Here is a 19,808-nt window from a genome sequence, read left to right on the forward strand (position 1 = left end):
ATCTCTCACTACTATGCTGCACACTGGCTCAGCTGTGCAGTTAGTTATGGTTTATCATTTCTTCTTCTACCAGGAAGGGGTTATTCGGGTTCCCAGTTTTAATGAGGGTAACGATTTTAGTGAGACTAATCACTACACAGTAACTACTACCTATTCATTCACTAAACGCAAACCATTTCTAAAAATGAAAGTTCACTTTCATAAGAAGTCCAATCTGCTACATATACTATGACTCTAGATGAAATATACATCATACTCACTTAATTTGTTGTCTTCTCATTTAGACAAGGATCTAATGTAGGACTTTGGGGGCAATATTAAATAGATGGATTTCTTTTCAGACAATACTGTCCTTGATGTTAAATCACCTACAATTAACTTCTTAAAGAATTCTGAATACTAGAGTATAAAGAAATTACTTGAGAAAATAAAATATGCATGCAATTTACACTAATGTTTTCATAGTTTTTTCATTATTGAAACTTCCTCATTCCTACTTTATCTATGGGAGAACCACCAAGAGTAATTTGGTATCAGATGATGTACCTGGGTCACTATTTTCAGGAGAAGTTTTAGGTCTCTTTTCCTTATAATCAGAAATCAGTTGGCGAAAGCTATGTATGAAAAATGTGATAAATAATATTTTAACACTGATATGAAAAACAACTACCAAATTCTTAGATCATTTCAGACAATGTCAGAGATAATATCAAAGCTTCAATTGTCCCATACATTTCAAGTTTTTAAGTTCTATAAACTTTTATTTAGAATGTAGTAAAGAAGAAACTAAAGGTATATTGTCACTCTGCTTATTTCACTTACATGCAGAGGCCATTATAAGAAACGCTGGGCTGGATGAAGCACAAGCTGGAATCAAGATTGCCGGGAGAAATATCAATAACCTCAGATATGCAGATGACACCACCCTTAGGGCAGAAAGTGAAGAGGAACTCAAAAGCCTCTTGATGAAAGGGAAAGAGGAGAATGAAAAAGTTGGCTTAAAGCCCAACAGTCAGAAAACTAAGATCATGGTATCTGGTCCCATCACTTCATGACAAATAGATGGGGAAACAGTGGAAACGGTGACTGACTTTGTTTTTTGGGCTCCAAAATCACTGCAGATGGTGATTGCAGCCAAGAAATTAAAAGACGGTTACTCCTTGAAAGGAAAGTTATGACCAACTTAGCATATTAAAAAGCTGAGACACTGCTTTGTCAAAAAGGCCCATCTAGTCAAGGCTATGGTTTTTCCAGTAGTCATATATGGAAGTGAGATTTGGGCTATAAAGAAATCTAAGCACAGAAGAATTGATGCTTTTGAACTGTGGTGTTGGAGAAGACTCTTGAGAGTCCCTTGGACTGCAAGGTGATCCAACCAGTCCATCCTAAAGGAAATCAGTCCTGGGTGTTCATTGGAAGGACTGAAGTTGAAGCTGAACCTCCAATAGTTTGGCCACCTGATGTGAAGAGCGGACTCATTTGAAAAAAGCCTGATGTTGGGAAAGACTGAAGGCAGGAGGAGAAGGGGATGACAGAGGATGAGATGGTTGGATGGCATCAAAGACTCAGTGGACATGATTTTGGGTAAACTCTGGGAGTTGGTGACGGACAGGGAGGCCCGGTGTGCTGTGGTTCACGGAGTCGCAGAGTCGAACACGACTGAGCGACTGAACTGAAGTGAAAGGCAGATGAAGCAGTCATGAACTCAGGGCAGGACAGCTTCAATAATTTGCTAGAGTCAGCTTGGCTATGAAACATCTCTCGAGCTTGCACATCCCAGCTCTATAACCAGCTGCTCTTTGTTCCTGGAGGAGCTGTTTCTCTGCAGTTCACAGTCTTCCTCTACACAACTGGGATATTACCACCTTATTTCAGAAGAGGATTAATAGAATTTAACGAGATCATATACCCCCAAAATGTTTGCAGGAACTGTCAAAGAATGGGATAATTTGTTCCTGAATGTTACTGCTGGAATGACTTTCGAATTCCAAGCGAATCCCAATATGTCCTTTTTCATACGTTTAACATTCAAGTGTTGCATGGAACTGTTATTAATTCTGGTGACTGGCTGTTCTTTGTGGTTTGCAATTTAGGGAATCTCAGCTCTTATATAATGTGTACCTACATTTATTTATAACATACGAATTAACTACATTAGAGAATGGAATGATCCCCCACTATTGCAGCTAATGACACCAAAAGCAGAAAACTAAACATAAGACCTGGCCTGGACCACTACTCTTCCTTCTCTACCTACTCAAACTCTAAACCAGCAGATCTTTCTGACAATGATGTTTAATCTCCATGTTCCTCTCCAATTCATTTGGAAGACATATCCCTACTCTGACAGTGGATACTTGCAAGTTCTAGACAGGGCTTACCTCTCTGAATTCCAACTATCTTACTTGAGATTTAGGGATTTCTGCTGAATGGGTTCCTTATGGGGCGGATTCTGAAAACATTTAAGGTGGAGGCAGATAGGAATCCGTTGGAAGATTTTCATGATTACAGGAAACAGATCCCACGAAGGGCCAAGCATAATTAGGGAATCTCAGGCAAGCCAGCATCCACTACTCTGGGAAGAATGACAGGGAACCTGTGACCTAAGAAAAGGTGCCCCCACACGACAGAAAGCCGCCTTGAGGTTCAAGTCTAGATACAAAGGAGAAAGGGAAGTCTGCTCAATCCCTGCAGGAGCACTTGACCCTCTCTGACAGCTGAAAATGGTCCCCACTGCCATCTGCTAGCAGAAAAGATAAATAAGAGCCTCAAGGGCACCTCATCGTGCAGATCTAGGCTTACGCGTGGGCTCCATATAAGGTCTCTGAGTGAGGGGGGAAGCCAGGAGGCCCAGCTGCCCGAACTGCTTGCTGGTGCTTTGTTTGCCACAGTGACTGAGCGACAAGCACAGCACACGTGTGAGAACAAAGAGCTCTCACTCTGGAGTCGAAATGAGCATCACCTTAAAGGCTGGGGAACCTGGACCCGCAGGGGCGGCCTGGGAGCAAAGGTCAGCCGTAAGCCCACTGCAGGATGAGTTTCTTTTTTCTTTCCTTTGAAAATGATTTTATTAAAGGTCTTTATAGAGAGCTACATCCAGACTCCAGATCCAGCTGCCAAGCAGACCCTGTCAAGACCAGCTGGAGCAGCAGCGCTGCAGCAGCAGAATCAATGCGAGCGGCAGAATGAGGAGAAAGAACTATTTTCTCCCTTCCAAATGACTTCCGGAAGAGGACCGTCTCCTTGATCTTAGGGACTCCGCCGGGTTCTTGGAAAATTCAAGGGGAAGCCTAGAGAGAGGCAAGTCCCCAAGGGAAAACAAAGGATTTGCTTCTAAACTAAATCTTTACAGACCCAAAGAACTAGTTAGAAATACCACAACCGTGACACTGTTCATACGCCATACCAAGAGGTCAGACTTGGAATGAAATGGCTCATGTCAAGCTTTCTCAGGATCAAGGTCTACATGTCCTGAGATAAAGCACTCCAAGCACACAGCCAAGAGTCACTAATTGGCCTTTGCTTGGCTTTCAGCTCTTGAGGGGGAACATCTCTCCACCATTCTCCAAACTGCCTGCACCAAACTGGACTCTCACCGGTCATGTAGCAAGTAACAAGTAAAACTATTTTTGGCTGCAGTTTAGTGAGAAGTGGCATTTTAATGTGAACATTTTCATATTAAAACCACTAGTAACAGCATATCCTTCTGCAGTCCATCCAAAAACATCTTGGGAAAAGATGTCAGCGCCTTGCTGAAGAAGCAATCTGATGACATTTGCTGATTCATACTTGACAGCAAGCATGAGGGCTGTTCTAAAACAACAGAGAGATGACTTCAGCCTTAGGAAGTTGAGTTAACTTACTTAAACAGTTAATTTTGCTTTACCAAGTGAACGCCTTGCCCTTTCATGAAGAGCTGACCATTTACAGGCTCAAGTGTTCATCTTTGTAAATTACCTCCAAGGCTAAAATGAAGGGATGAAAAAGAAGCCTCCTGTCCCACTGGGGTGCCAGGTAGCAGCACTTACTATTTCAAAAGTCCCTGGTGGGTCAGTGGGTAAGACTCCAGGCTCCCAATGCAGGAGGCCTAGGTTCCATCCCTGGCCAGGGAACTTGATCCCATATGCTGCACCTAAGAGTTCCCACAACTAGGACCCCACGCAGCCAAATAAATAAATAAATGTTTTTTAAAAATAATAAGAAAGTCCTTGATGGACAAGAAACGATGCTGAGGTCACTCATCTGAGGCAGGTGACTATTTAAGGGATGAATTCCCCATTTCCTCCTTAGTCTGACATATTCGGCTTCAAAGTCAGCTAGAGCTTGGGTTAAGGAAAGGCTACTTTCAGGCTTAAACCAAAAATATTGATAATAATGGGAATAAAAATAGTCACGGTGGCAGGTAATGGTGTGGACGAGCATGTGCTAGGCACCTAAAAAGAAATACTATATATAAAATCTTTCTCACACACCGGCACCTTTGAAAGACGCAGTACTATTTGCCTTTCGTATCAGGAAACTTATTTGCTGATGAGAAATAACCCTAATCAATTCCTACTGAACCTAGTCTGAATCTAAAGTCCATCATTTGCATCTGTATCGTCCACTCTGACTTGTCTTTGTTAAAGGAACTGTTTATCCAATCAAAGCTATCTTTCTTCCTTCTACCTGTATTAAAAAGTATACGAGACAGCAGAAGAGACATAGGTCTATAGAACAGTCTTTGCGACTCTGGGAGAGGGTGAAGGTAGGATGATTTGGGAGAATGGCATTGTAGCATGTATATCATCATATGTGAAATGAATCACCAGTCCAGATTTGACGCATGATACAGGATGTTTGGGGCTGGTGCACAGGGATGACCTGGAGGGAAGATATGGGGAAGAGGGAGGTGGGAGGGGGGTTCAAGAAGGGGAACACATGTACACCCGGGGCGGATTCGTGTCAATGTATGGCAAAACCAACCAATATATTAATGGAAAGTAATTTGCCTCCAATAAAAAAAAAAAATGAAAATATCAAAATGGACTCAAATGAAAAAGGATAAAAACTGATGAGCCCACAGGATCTGCTGACAGTGAGTAATAATCTCGTTTTGTGGATGTTGTTACTTAGTCGCTATGTTGTATCTGACTATTTTGCAACCTAATAATATCAGCATGCTTCAAAGAAAGTAATTTAAAGCAAAGAGTTATCCAAAAGACTAAATCAAATCTTTTAGGTTTACTTTGCATCTTTTAAAAATACATATATACAAAGTAGAGGTGAAAGAATCCTTTTAAAAGAATGAAGAAACCCGATATTGTCATGAGGTAAACTAAAAAGCAGAACCCATATTTCATAAAGCTAATAAAACTAATTTGAAATCTCTCAGCTATTACAAGATCGACAAAACAAACACACAAAAAAACAGGCTGCATATGACATCAGTCAATATTATAAAGGAATATGATTCCTGCTATATATTCCTGCTATATATTGTTCATGAGTCAGTCAGAATAATTGATTATCTACTTAAGTGATGACGTGTTGATCACAAATGAATCCTCTTATTCATTTAATATTGATATTACCATCCTAGAACAGCACTAAGGGTTTTAAAAAGAAAATGAACAACGGTACCTTTTCTTCTTATCAACTGCAAGTATATTTGCTTTGTTCATTACTAAAAGCTCCACCATTTGCCCTCTCCTTTCACAGATCGCGACTAACAGTGGTGTCAGGTCATCCTGGAAAACAGGGAAAACCATTTCTGATGTATACAGTTAACCTACTTCTAAACTGAAATTAAAATCATGCAATAGATTCTCTGAACTTAAAAATAAAAGTCAGACAGTAAATGAAAGAGAGCCCCCCCCACTCCTCATCGCCCTGTGCACCTTCTTTCTCTTTAATATGCTCCTCCCCTGGGCCTTCCCTGGTGGGCCAGTGGCTCAGAGTCAAGCTCCCAATGCAGGGGGTGCAGGTATCCCTTAGCTACTGTATCAACGGCGTATTTTAGGAACAATGCTGAGGTAGAGTGGACATGAGTTTGAGTGAGCTCCGGGAGTTGGTGATGGACAGGGAGGCCTGGCGTGCTGTGCTTCATGGGGTCGCGGCGAGTCGGACACGACTGAGCGACTGAACTGAAGTGAACTGTAGCATGCATACCCTATCCAAGGATGAACCATGAGTAAACTCAAAAGGTTTACAGACATTCCAGTGCGATTATTGTTCTGTACATCAACATGAAAAGAGAGAAACTTTTTTTTTTCCAAAAAATCAACTGTGGGAACCCTGTTTTACTGCTTTCTCAGAAATATCTCCTGGAATTTAATCCTACTCATTCTCTCTTCCTTACTTGCTCTTTCCACCTCCCTTCCTTAAGTCAGACGTTCTGGCTGACAGGTCAGCATTAGCTAGATGCTAACTGCATGCAGAATGAGTGCCCTCCCCACCTTATCTTCAAAGACCCTTCCTGATGACTCTCGTGTGATTACCTCCGGACCACCAGTAGGAAGCTTCCAAAATCCTAGAATTCTGGTGTCTGTCTTGCTTTACTGCTCTTAGTTAAAGATTGCTACATAAAATTTCCAATAAATACACGCTCAACATTTTCTCGGGGAGTTGCTCTTCCACGAGCTCTCCCTGTGCTCTTACAGTCTTGTGTGCTTGTGAGAATTATTCAGTGTGAAACCGCCACAATCAACTTAAAAATTCTAATTTGAAAAATTCAATCCTGTTCTTAAGAGAGCTTTTAAAATGTGAAATCAATGACAGATTAATTAGACTGTCTTTAAAACCTTCGAATATTTCTCAAAATAAACTCTCCGTCAAAAATTGGAAACTCAAATGCTTATGGACGGAAAGCTGATGAGCTGAGGAAGTAAAAAAGCCAGGTGAGACCAGTAACCCCGAAAACACATGTCCCATACAGAAGGGGTGGCCTCTGCACGCAGACCAAACAGTAGGATGGGCGCAAGCGGGTCCGGGTTTGGTCCTTGGAGAAGCCTGAACTTCTGCCTGAGCCTCCTGAATTTCAAGTCTTGACTCACGGTGTGGAGGTCACTAAACAGATCCAGGGCCATGTTTGCTCTATGGCCCACTTTTGGTTTATTTTTGCTGTTTCCAAACAGGTGGGTCTAAAGCAAATATTTATACTTGAAACCTTTCCTTTGTTTAGTATCATATGTTTCACAAAAAGAGTGGGTCCCAATATGTAACAAATACAGCTATTAAGACTCATAATTCAAGTAAACATAAATTCTTTTAAAAAGACTCAGAAATCACAGTCAAGAATATTTCCACTGCCTGTTGAAACTACAATCTGGCTCTAGAATTTTTCTACATTGTTAATCGAATGGATAATGACTTTCCAAGCCTGCTGAAAATAAATGCTTAAAACAATTCCCCTCTGTACTGTTACTCACTTCACAGGTTTTAAAGCTCTCATCTGCCTATGCCAGGGATCAGCAATCCTTTCAAGAGTCTGTCCTGCAGCTGACACCAAAAAAGGCTCATGAGTTACTATTACTGTAGTCAGGAAAACCCTGTTGGTAACAAACATTTGTTGACCTAATGACCTGGATGATAAGTGAAAGTGAAGAAAGTGAAGTTGCTCTGTCGTGTCCGACTCTTTGCGAGCCCATGGACTGTAGTCTACCAAGCTTCTCTGTCCATGGGATTTTCCAGGCAAGAGTATTGGAGTGGGTTGCCATGTCCTTCTTCAGGGGATCTTTCTGATCCAGGGATGGAACCCAGGTCTCCTGCACTGCAGGCAGACGCTTTGGTGCAAAAGTCTTAAAGGGTCAGACTCTACAGACCAAGTGACTTCACCATGAGCAAATCTCTAAAGACTCTCGGACTGTCACTGAATGATGAGTGGTTGGAAGGAAAAGGAGCTCTGGTTCAAGCCCATAGATACAGCCAAAGATCCTCCTTTTAATGTCTCAAACACGGGCAGAGAAAGAGTCAGGTTAATATCGTTGGAAAGGAGGGAGCTGATGGAAGTAGCTAGCACTGATCAAACTCCAGCGCTTCTAGAGACTACTTTCCTTTGTGATAGGTGCATTTAGAAATTACATATATTCACTCCATAGTTATTCATCAAGGATTGGATCAGATTCTCAGTCAGTTCAGTTCAGTTCAGTCGCTCTTGCAACCCCATGAATCACAGCACGCCAGGCCTCCCTGTCCATCACCAACTCCTGGAGTTCACTCAAACTCATGTCCATCGAGGCGGTGATGCCATCCAGCCATCTCATTCTCTGTCGTCCCCGTCTCCTCCCGCCCCCAATCCCTCCTAGCATCAGACTCTTTTCCAGTGAGTCAACTCGTCGCATGAGGTGGCCAAAGTATTGGAGTTTCAGCTTTAGCATCAGTCCTTCCAATCAAGGGAATAGTTCTAAATACACACGTCCAAGCGTTCCTCCATTTACTCAGTCAAAATCTTCAAGGAACAGCCTAGGCTTATACATTTTTTTCATGCTGCTAAGTCACTTCAGTCGTGTCCGACCTCTGTGTGACCCCATAGACGGAAGCCCACCAGGCTCTCCCGTCCCTGGGATTCTCCGGGCAAGAACACTGGAGTGGGTTGCCATTTCCTTCTCCAATGTGTGAAAGTAAAAAGTGAAAGTGAAGTCGCCCAGTCGTGTCCGACCCTTAGCGACCCCACGGACTTCAGCCTACCAGGCTGCTCCATCCATGGGATTTTCCAGGCAAGAGTACTGGAGTGGAAGGCCATTGCCTTCTCCGATTTTTTTCATAAGTTTTCCCAAATAATTGTGGTTCACCAGCAGAATATAGCTGAGAATTAGTGCAGCAACCACTCCAGTCTCATCTCTTACTTACACGGCCAATTCCTTCTCTTACGAGAAGGTTTGAAGAAAAAAAAAAAAAAAGTGCAAGAGGGAAGAGTCATCAAAACTGCAATTTTTAAAATTTTCCTGGGTACACAGTGGTAGAACAGGGACTAGGAAACCCAAAAGGCAACCTGATCTCATTATTTATAAACCCCTTACTTCCTTCCCATCAAGACATTCTAGATGGGAGAGCAGAGTCTAGACGCTTATCTCAGTGGATGGTTCTGCCAGAATAGGATAATATATCAGTTAATTATTTGTTCTTCTCTCTCAATTTCTACTTAATCGCCACCTGTTCACTGCCAGTCTGTTTTGCTCACAGTCTTCCTAAAACTGGCCCATAGGCAAGTTTACAAGTCACTCACACTCTTTTTCAGAATAACAACTATTATCCCTGAAAACTGAAAAGCACTTCACAGAAATATATCAACTGAAGGGAATAAAAAGCACAAGCTAAACTCTCGCGACTTCCGTGGCGGCCCCGTGGCTGGGTCTCGGTGCTCTCACTAAAGGGGGCCTGGGTTCGACCCCTGGTCAGGAAACTACATCCTACATGCTGAAACTAAGCCCAGCACAGCCAAATAAATAAATATTAAAATAAACAAATCCTCTTCTTGGCATTTCCCAACTGCCAAAATCCCAGCTTGACTTGCACTTTTCACTTGCTCTCTCCTTTTCCTTTCCTTTTACCCTCATTTTTCATAAAATGGGAATTTGTCAACAGCAGCAAGATGTCTATTATGTGGTAAAATGCTTTCGTTATGTTTGAATTTTAAGACAAAGTCTACTGAGGCAAATTTGGCTTCACTGGGTTAGTTCAGACTGATTACAATGAAGAAGAAAAAAAAAAACCTTCAGAGGGAGAAAATATTTGGAAAATGCTTTACCTTTAACAAGCGCGGTGAGATGGCAAATACCAGCCATGAACACATACAGGAATGCTTTCCTCTCTAATGCTTGAGAAATATGATTTAAAGTTAAATCTTAGACAATTTGGTTCCTTCAAAATACTTTCACTCAGGGAAGAGTGGAGCTTCCAAACACGGACAACTGAGCCCACCTGTGAGATGGAGGGAGGCCCTGGCGGGGCTGCAGAGGCCAGACTTCACGTGCTTCGTGAAGAAAGAGCAGGAGGGGCAGTTCCCCAGGCACAGCTGCAACCCCGCTGAGCAGCTCCCCGGGGCTGAGCGTGGAAGACCCCGAGGTGTAAGTGAACGCCCTTGCTGGGTGTCAAACATGACCTGACCCGCCTAGCCGGATCTCAGAACCCGGGGTCCTGGAGGGCTCAGGGCTGCAGGCCTGCTGCCTCCCAGGCCCACTTGCACTCACCCAGCTCCCCCTGCTGGGCACTGGGTCTCCTTCCTCCTCTGCCCACCCCCAGCGGGGCACATTCCCTGAGCCCCTGTAGACAGCCAGTCCCCACATCACTTCACTCCCCGCAAGCCTTCATTTTCTGTGGGCTCGGAGCCTACCACTCACTCCCACGCACGTTCTAATGGGAAAAGCTTCCTTCTGGGGTAGAACGGTGGCTGGCAGACAGAGCTCTGCCCTTTCTGGGGGCACCAATTTTTTTCACCCCTGCCCCCGACTCGGGTTTGCAACTGTTTCCATGGTAACAGCGCCTCATGGGCACTACTCAGTTTACCTATTTACATTTTGTTGTAAATAAAACACTTGTAGATTAAGAAAATGCTTCACAAACATTTGATAAATAAAGCTAGCTAACTGATACCTTGTTCCTGGCGTCGATATAGGCATTGGAGGGAAGCAGCTTTGCTGTGAGTGATAAATTGTGGCAAAAGACAGCGTAGTGGAGAGGGTGTTGCCACAGACGTCCACGACATTCGGGTCGGCACCACGCTCCAGCAGAAGAGTCGCACACTCCTCCTCTTGGCATTCCACGGCCTGTCAGTGTTGTGCCGAGAAACAGAGTGTAAATTCTAGGAATGCAAAGTAAACAGTCCACAAGCTTCCCCAGTCCCCTATATTTCAATGAGATAAAGTCATTTTCAGTCTTAGTGGTTAAACCGCATCCATCTCGTGGGGACACGGGTCACTGCCCCATACCTTCATCAGCGCCGTCCTGCTTTCATGATCACCAAGGTCAAGCCGACATTTTCTCTCCAGGAGGACAGTGGCCACCGCTGAATGGCCATTGGCACAGGCCAAGTGGAGGGCAGTCCTACGAAAGCAAGAGCAGGTTTTGGAAACTGTAGCATAACTGTTTCAAAACAAACAACTGTTCATGTGACTGAAAACACTCAATAGCATGGTACCCCATCGCTCTAAAACAAATATTTTGTTTTCTTCTGGAGAAAGAGCAGCATATATTACCTTTAGCTCCTCTTACACAGCAATGAAAGAACAGTCTACTTGAATAGAATGCACAAGACCTCGAGACTCAGCTCAACTTGGGTTTGACTTTGACTTTCACTCTGTCACTCAGTAGCTGCCACTCAGCCTCTCTGTGCCTCAGTTTCCTCATCAGCAAAATGGAGAGATAGTAGCAGTTATCTCACAGGACACTGCTGCAATGCTTCAGTGAGATCCATGCACAGGGTTCAGAACCGTTCCTGGCACAGATAACAGCTAGTAATTGTTAGAGTATATTATCAGACTTACTACTATTACTACTCTCTTACAAGGACAACATCTGAATGAAGTCAAAGGATGTTACACCTCCTTTGCAGATATGTTTTGAGGATTAGAGACAACCTTGTACTTCGATGATTTGAATATGCTCATTTTCTCACATTTTAACGTCTCTGACATTGGAACATAATTTATAATTCACAGTCTTTACAACTGTAAATTGTAGCATTTTTGTTTGTTCATTTCTCGTTTTTCCTGTTGGTCTAATTACCATGAGGTGTTTTCGCCTAAGTTTGCTTTAGAGATGATGTATCTTATATGTTATTATATAATACAGGTGCACAACACAGTGATCCACAATTGTGAAAGGTTAGACTGCCCTTAAAGTGACTATAAAATATTAGCTATATTCCCCATGTTGTACAATATATCTTTGTAGCTTGCAGGATTTTAGTTCTCTCACCAGAGAGCAAACCCTTGGCCCAGAGCAGTGAGTCTCAACCACTGGACTGCCAGGAAATTCCCAAGATTCCCTTGACTTCTGAAAAGCCTGAAAGTTGTCACAGGATACCAATCCTCACGAAAAATTCTAAAATAAGTTGAAAGTGACAAATGATTTTTATCTGTGCCACATTCCTATTAGTGCCAGAAAGACAAGCCCTGTGCTCGTTCAACTTCCCTACAGACAGCTTGAGCTACAGAGATTTTTAAATTTGGAGGGTTCCTAAAACAACTTTCAGATTTTTTTTTACTTTTTTTTTTTTTTTTTTTTGGTGCAGAAACCCAGGAAACTCCAGAATTCTTGCCTTTGAAATCATTCTTAGAAAGGTCTCTGGGGTGGGATATATGTATACTTACAACTGATTTATGATGTTGTACAGCAGAAACCAACACAACATGGTAAAGCAATTACCATCCAATTTAAAAAATATTAAGGTTAATAAACAGCAGAACCAGAAAAGAGAGGTCTTTGTCAGCACACAAAAAACATATAAATAGGAATTTCCATTTTCTTTTGGTACTTTTCTCACCCTGTGTATTTAAAAGTTTTGATCCATACTCCATCTAAAACTTTTTGGTGAGATAAAAATCCAGTTACTTTTCTCTAAATAGTTACCAGGTTATTTCTCCACCATCTACACATAGTTTATCTTCTCTAATAGAAAATGTCTCCAAGCAAATTTTGATATCTAAAAGGGCAAATCTTTGTCTACTATACAAAACTTTCCGTTTCATCACAAGTAAAGACAGCATGTGTAACCCAAAATCTTTAAAACCACGATACGTTTATTTGGTTTAAATATGGGAAGACCATATATCCTAAGAGAATGCCTTCCTATTCAAAGACACAGTCACCTTCCTACTTCAATGCTGTCTTCTAAAAGGTCCTTCAGCAAGGAACATATACACAGAAGTGTACACTGATATAAAATGTATACTGAATTGTATCCGAAGAATTTTTAACCCAGAAGTTGACCTGTCATGGGGATTATTTTTCTCACTATGCAGTTTTCTGTACTATATAACATTATGATATAAAAATGTGTACATTAAAAATTAGGTGCTGACAGCATCAAAAATCTGTCCACTGCCAATATCCACAATGGACGATCCATGGGAAGAAGAGTTTTCACAAATCGCATGAGAAAAACAATGTGAGAGCGAGGAAGTTCCAGAGGATTTCTTGAGGGTGATAGAACTTGAGAGTTCTTACTCATGAGTACATCATGTTAATGCATGCATAATGACAAATGAAAAGGAGGAGGAAGAAGAAAAAGAAACAAAGATGCTGTTCATATTTTATTTCAGTTCTGTGATTACTGACATTCACTTAAATAACTTTTCAAACGACCAGTAAAGTTCTCTCTAAGGAAAATTATAAGCGGGTCCAAAACCAGTTAAGGTTTTTGCAACCTATCAAGCCTGTGGGGTGCTGGATTCCACAAAGGTGTCTGCGAGCCTTGGGGGGGAAACTCACAGGAGGGACCCTTGACAGCCCCTTCCACCCCGCTTACCTGTTCATCTTGTCCCTGTTATTTAGGCCATTCTTTCCGAGCAACAGAACCTGTTGCACTTTGGCTACATTGCCTACGCTGGCAGCTTTGTAGACCTTTCCGAGGTCCTTGTCTCGGATGTGGTACTTGGGCTGGAAGTTGGTTCCATGATGACTTCTGTCTCTCCCCGGGCTGATGGAGGAGCCGAAGGGCGACACACCCTTCTTACTCCTGTAGCCCCAAATCTTCTTCATCGCAGAGCCTATGGGCTCCAAACACACCTCCCCTCCCCCTCGGCTCTTCACAGTCTCCTAAACCCAACACGAGCACTACAGGTAAGCCAGAGCCGTCCCACCACAACCTCCCAGCTGGGAAGCTCAACGGTTTGGAATCTTTCATCCCAGAATGATCATTGCTAAGCAACACCTCTAAACACATTGCCCGGGTGCCAGAATGCCCAGTTTGCATGTGCAAGAACTGGAAGTGCATTTTTCGAAAGAAAGAAACAGTATCAATAAACCTTTACCTAAGGTAAGAAGGAAAGAGAGGAAACTGCAATAAACACACAAAGGAAAGCGACATTACAACCTTAGAAGTAAAGCAGTATAATCATAAGGGACCATTATTATTGATGAAAAATTACAATTTGGAGAACCTAGAAGAAATAGATAAATTCTGAGAAACATACACCCCGTCAAGACTAAAGCAAGAAAGAAAAAAAAAAAAAAAGGGAAAACTCACCACTCCAGTAACAAATAAGGAGATTCAAATATTAATTAAAAAAAAAAAAAATTCCCCAAAGTTAAAAGCTTAGGACCAAATGGATTCAAAGCTCAATTCTACCAACATTCAAGTAAGAATTAGAAGACTATGCATAAAAAACACTTGACAAAATTCAAAACCCATTTATGATTTAAAAAAATTCAAAAAATAGAAACTTCCTCAATACAATAAAGGCCATTTATTAAAAGCATGAAAAGTAAAATGATAGTCACTCAGTGGTGTCTGACTCTGCTATGCCATAGACTATACAGTCGATGGAATTTTCTAGGCCAGAATATTGGAGTGGGTAGCCTTGCCCTTCTCCAGGGCAATCTTTCCAACACAGAGATAAAACCGAGGTCTCTTGCAACGCAGGCAGATTCTTTACCAGCTGAGCACCAAGGAATCCCAAGAGTACTGGAATGGGTAGCCAGCTGATCCCTTCTCCAGTGGTTCTTCCTGATCCAGGAATCAAACTGGGGTCTCCTGCATTGCAGGTGGATTCTTTACCAGCTGAGCTAACAGGGAAGCTAGTCTACATGGGAAAACAGCGTCTGACAGCAGGAACAGCAGAGACCAAGAAGCTTTGACCAGGATGGCTACCATCTTCCAAAACAAAAAAGCCCTCTGTCCTGTGGCTGATTCATGCTGATGTTTGGCAGAAAGGAACACAATACTGTAAAGCAATTATCCTTCAGTTAAAAATAAATTACAAAAAACAAAACCACCTCTCCCTCAACTATGCTGCCCCCTTCCCCTGCAGTCTCAACGGTGCCCGCCCCACAACCAAACACCCTGAAGGAGCTGCCCACCCCACCCCCCACTCCCACGCTCTCCTCCTCGCCACAGCCTCGATTCTGCTCCCTCACTCTGTGGAACTGTTCTCTCTGCCACCAGAGTGGAGAGGAGCGGAAAGCAAATGGCTTGCCTGCAGGTGAAGGGGGAGAGTTCGCAGCACCTCAGGTCATGGGTGCTAGATGGTCAGGTTCAGAGAAAGCTGCCAGTGACATTACCCGGGTATAAACATCACATGGTGAGGCCAGGAGCTGGATCCTCACTGGAGGGAAAAAGAGCTCAAGACCCTCAGTCACTGATCTGTCCATATCGATGGGTGGGGGACGGGTTGACATGCATGCAGTCATGGGCTGTTATCACTTCCCGGCGGGGAGGGGACTCCTGCCCTGTGTCTGTGCGGCTGACACACTGTGCTCTGATTAAACGTATCCCAGGAGTGGAGAACAGCTGGAGTGGATGTTCAACCTGCCTCAGCCTGGCTCCTAGGAAAGCGCGATGAACTTTTTTCTCTTCCCTGGTAGTGGCTGAGGCTGCGAAGCAGCAGGAAATACACATTTGCTCAGGAGCACATTCTCATCCAAACTCACAGTGTAGCGTCAATCTATCATTTCTGATACCGCAGGACAGGCAACAGCCAAGCTGAAAGATGGTGAAATTGGCCCAGGTCTGAACCTGGGTGTGTGTGGGGTGGAGAGAGAAGATTCTTTATCACGGACATGGATGGGCCCTGGGGCTGTTTTCAGACTGTGAATGAGGCTGAGGGAAGGGAGAATTATTTCTCCAGGATCCAGGCAAGTGCAGCTGGCAACTCCAAGCATTCTTTGGGTTGCTGTGTCCACATTTGCTCCCTGGTTAGCTTCTGAAGCTGTCAGAGCACAAGAAATCTGTCTAAAGGAAAGTGGGATGCTGGCGTTCAGACGCTTAAATCAACCATATCTGTAGGAGGGCAGAACCCAAGGGCCATGTCTGGGCCCTCAGCTTTGAGAAGAGAGATCATAATAGTACGTGGATAAGACAAAGCTCGGGATGCTGCAATCCTTTGGAATTATTACTCTGGCTCTTGCCTGGAGAATCCCAGGGACGGGGGAGCCTGGTGCGCTTCCATCTATGGGGTCACACAGAGTCGGACACGACTGAAGTGACTTAGCAGCAGCAGCAGCAGCCCCTAAATGTGCCTCAGATATTTCAACCAATTTATTTTCTCCATTTGTCTACGGATCCATGTATCTATCTCCTGTCTATTGTGATCTCAGCCTGCAAATTAGACTGTTTGCCTGGGGAGGAAGAGGGATAGCTCTCACCCAGCAAGGCCGTTCCAGTACTGATTTGGCACGAATATAAACTAACCCCCACAGTGATCCATAAAAACCAAGGGGTACAGGAGAAGGAGTCAGATTTTGGTGGCAGGCAGGCCATGCGTGTGCAAATCCCAGCTCAAATAGTAACTTTAAACCCTCAGCCTCAATTGTCTCATCCAGCTTTATGAAGTTGTGGGTGCTGGAGGTTATCACGCAGAGTGAAGGGGCATTTTGTTAAGCGTACATGTGGCAGCGGTCACTACTTTTGTTAACTTATGCGTTATCACTGTTTCTACAGATTCAGGGATGCACTGTCACTAGGTGGAACGCTAGTCTCGTAAGGATAGGGCATTAGGTGTAATCAAGGCAAGGCTGGGGAGGAAGGAGGGGTCCAGCTGCTCTGGAGAGTGGGCAGGAGGCCAGGAGGCAGTGGGCCTGGGACAGGTGGGCACCAGGCCCCATACCCCAGGGTGGTGAGTAAGCTAATGATGAAGGTTTGCGACTGAAGAGGAGCAGAACTCAGGCCTAAACATTCCTGCCTGGACAAGACAAAGTCCCAGTGGACCAGGACCAAGGAATGTGCTGCTGGGGAGGGGATAGAGGGGAACCCATCTCCTTGGTTCCTCCAGCAGAAGCTCAGTAGATGCTCCCCTTGGGGAAGGTTAAGTAACCTCACCAAAGCCACTCAGACAGTAAGTGATGGCCCCAAGGTTGAAAACTCAATTTGTCTTTCCTACTGTATAGCATGGGGCACTCTGCTCAATGGCATGTAGCAACCTCGGATGGGAAGGGAGTTTGGAATGAACACTAGAGTATGTGTATCTTTTTGAATGATAGTTTTCTCCAGGTATATGCCTCAGAGTGGGATTTCTGGATCATACAGTAGTTCTATCATATTTTCAGCTTTTTAAGGAATTTCCATACTGTTCTCCATAGTGGCTGTACCAATTGACAGTCTTACCAATAATGTAGGAGGGTGTCCTTTTCTACACACCCTCTCCAGCCTCTATTATCTGTGGACTTTTGGATGATGGCCATTCTGACCAGTGATGTGATACCTCGTTGAAGTTCTGTCGTGCATTTCTCTGATAATTAGTGATATTGACCATCATTTCCTGTGCCTACTGGCAATCGGTCTGTCTATTAAGGTCTTCTGCCCATTTCTACTTTTTATTTTTATTTGTTTTGCCTTTTGCTAAATCGGGTTTTGGTTGTCTTATTTTTGTGACATAGAGCTACATGAGCTATCTGTATATTTTGGAGATTAATCCCTTGTCAGTTGCTTCCTTTGCAAATATTTGTTCCCTCTCTGTTAGTTTTTTATTTTGTTTATTGTTTCCTTTGGTGTGCAAAAGCTTTTATGTATAATTAAGTCCCATTTGTCTATTTTTGTTTTTTATTTTTGGTACTCAAAGACATGGATCAAAAAAGATATTTCTGCAATTTATGTCAGAGTGCTTTTTTTTCTGGCTGTGCCATGCTACTTGTGGGATCCTAGTTCCCTGACCAGGGATCGAACTCAGGCCCAAAGCAGTGAAGGTGCTAAGTCTCATTAACCCTTGGACTGCCAGTGAATTCTCTCAAAGTGTGTTTGGCCTAGGTTTTCCTCCAAAAGTTCCCATTGAGGTCTTGGATGCATTTTGAGTATATTTTTGTGTATGGTATCTGAGAATGTTCTAATTTCATTCTTTGGTGGTAGCTGTCTAGATTTCCCAGCACCATTTATTGAATAGGGTTTTCTCCACTGTCTATCCTTGCCTCCTTTGTCATAGATTAAGCGACCCATAGGTGCATGGAGAGAAGGATCCACTTTATGTTACTGAGTCCTCCTACCCCAGATCTGATCTTTCCATCGATTCCAGCAGTTTAAGGTTTTTCTCTTTCAAGCACATCCAGTAAGAGTGCAGACAGATGGAGGGGAGGGGGCATACAGCAGCTTCAGGAGAGCGGTTGCCACCAGGAAGGGGAAGAGGTTTGCTGCAGTAGAACAGGAACTGGGCTTCTGTCCAAGATGCTGTAACAATGTCCTTCACACATCTGTGTGTTTATGTAATACATATGAATGCTTCTTATAGAACTATTTTTCTATATCTTTGAAATATTTTAGTTTAAACAATACTTAGAAGTTAATCGGTTTTAATAAAAAAGGATTTTACTGCAAATACAGTGACTTCATATTACAGTAGTTCATTCTGATAAATCAAATGACTGTAATTTCCGTATATTGTAGATATAAAACTATACTTTTTTCCTTTTCTTTTTTAAACTTATAATGCACTTTCCAGTGTGATGACATTTCAATGAGGAATAGATTGTATTCACAATGGATACCATCCTCCCTGGGTCCACAGCCCTAAAATACCAGCACTGTTCAGACTCCCTCGTGGTGGAACAGGCCCTGACAAAAAGGCTTCCTTCCTCTATCCCTTATCGCCAGCTGAAAGTCACAGAAAGTGCAACGTTTCTGAGTGTCTATATCGATCCAGCATCGAGAATGCCAGTGACTGAACCCACAGCACTAACATTGCAATGGTAAAAATAGAGAGCCCTGACTTTGCAGATGAATCTCTGTAACCAAGGTCAGAAGTGCAACATGAAAATTGCTTTATTTTACCATTTACCTTGCTGAGAACCCCACAATCTGTTTTGCTTGTTGGTAGCAAAATCAGGAATATAACTCTGGAAGTTACCCAAGGACCACTGAAAAAACAGTAGTCTTTTCCAACCTGTTTCCCCAGCATCTGGCATACAGACCTTCATTAAACGCTTGTGGAATAAACAGAATCACAATCCTCGTCTATCCAGCGGTCTACAGCCAGTGAGCCACAGTAAGTTACAGCGTCACAGTGGTTTACTTGAAAAGATGTTCTTTCAAAACAAACTCGAGGAAGAAAAACAGTCTACACAGCGAGGGATGCTGTAGCAATCTTGCTGAGTAGTTTGTTGACAGCTCTAACTTTTTCTTCCAAGAATCGGGATTTTTTTCTCGGCATCTCATTGCTTCTCTTCAGTGACTTGAAGTGCTTTTGTCAGGTGAGCATTTTCCACACAGGGCTCCTTGAGCAGCAGATCAGATCATGTGTTCTTTTCAAACTGGAGAGGGGAGAAAGCCACAGTGTACTGCACGTCTAACGCAGCCACGCCACCAGCTCTCCCTTCCTATTCCTCCACATGCGTTCAGACTAGTTTGGGGAACCTCACAAATCAGAGACATGTTGGATGTAATGACAGGCTTTGTTATCCTGGCACGAGAGAGGAAACTGATGAACTATGTGGTAGAGAAAATTCAAGCCACCTTTGTACACACTGATTTACCACGAAATGAAAACAAGACGACAAAAATCTGGAGGCCTCCAAAAGACAGCGAGGAAACTGCCAAGAATACCCAAAAGGTCTGGCTTCTCTCAGTGTGCTCTGCAGGCCCACCATGTCAGCCAGGACGCACCGAGGCACCTTGGGTGCCACCCACACGACACCGACAGGGGCTTCAGCGATGGGGACACGGGATACACCAGTCAAGATGTAAA

The 19,808-nt window shown here is 43.3% G+C and overlaps 1 long non-coding RNA gene and 1 pseudogene across 1 annotated transcript in view; both read right to left on the reverse strand.

The window, feature by feature from the left end:
- Nucleotides 1–13,862, reverse strand: part of LOC148773813 (ankyrin repeat domain-containing protein 26-like) — a 58,260-nt pseudogene extending 44,398 nt beyond the window's left edge.
- Nucleotides 1–19,808, reverse strand: part of LOC129536021 (uncharacterized) — a 277,600-nt gene that overhangs the window by 211,470 nt on the left and 46,322 nt on the right. The gene's annotated exons all lie outside the window — the stretch shown is intronic.

Source organism: Moschus berezovskii, chromosome 26 (genome assembly GCF_049115385.1).
Source record: "Moschus berezovskii isolate FMDL1 chromosome 26, NW_MosBer_1.0, whole genome shotgun sequence".
Taxonomy (NCBI): domain Eukaryota; kingdom Metazoa; phylum Chordata; class Mammalia; order Artiodactyla; family Moschidae; genus Moschus; species Moschus berezovskii.